The following is a 902-nucleotide window of genomic DNA, read 5'->3' as shown; positions in this document are numbered from 1 at the left end:
CAAAGCGAATAAAATGAAAATATGTTGTATAATTATATGTAAATTCTATAATATAATTAGTAACATATACATAATTTATTTATTGATATGGTCTTCATACTTAAAATTTTTATTTTACTAATTTAATATTTTGTTTTAAGTCAAAAGATATATTTCATCTTTATCAAATTTTTTTTTTACGCTGACATATATGTACACTAATATTTAGTTAATAATATTATGGATTGCTAATTTTTCTATTCCATAGAAAATATTATTGTTATCAACTTAATATGTTTACTAATTATCTTAAATTGTAAAATAAAATAGTCTATTTAAAAATGAAAGTATCTTCGTGTTTTATTAAAGCCAATATTTAATTATATAAAGTAAAATTTACAAAATTATAAAGGATCATTTTTTTTTTTGAAACAAAATGTTATTAAAGACAAAATGTTAGAAAAGATTATATTTATGGTATTTTGGTATAAAACCAAATAAATCGGAAACTGACTGTATATAAACCGGACCAAACCAAAATATATATGGTCTTTAATATGGTAGCTATTTTTTATAAACCGGAATACTGAAAAACCGAAAAACCGAAGAAACCGAACCGACATCAAAATTGAACACCCCTATATGGATTAGCAGAAGTAACATTTGATTTTTTTTTAAGATTTATAGCATATGAAAACCATTTCACTGGTCTCTTCACCAGCAGCCGAATACTGCTTCCAAAGTTTTATGACTTTCACCCATCTTCCACAAAGACTTCTTTGGCTCAAGGCAGAGATGAAATTCATGCCACTTATTTTCTTTGCTAGTTTTGAAACGTTTAGGTTGTAATACCGTAGATATTAGGATATTGTGATATATATACCCAACTAATAAAGTTCTGACCCAGGAGATTTGAAAAAAAA

Source organism: Brassica oleracea, chromosome C2 (assembly GCF_000695525.1).
Source record: "Brassica oleracea var. oleracea cultivar TO1000 chromosome C2, BOL, whole genome shotgun sequence".
In the NCBI taxonomy this organism is placed as follows: domain Eukaryota; kingdom Viridiplantae; phylum Streptophyta; class Magnoliopsida; order Brassicales; family Brassicaceae; genus Brassica; species Brassica oleracea.
Note: the sequence above shows the minus strand (reverse complement) of the source record.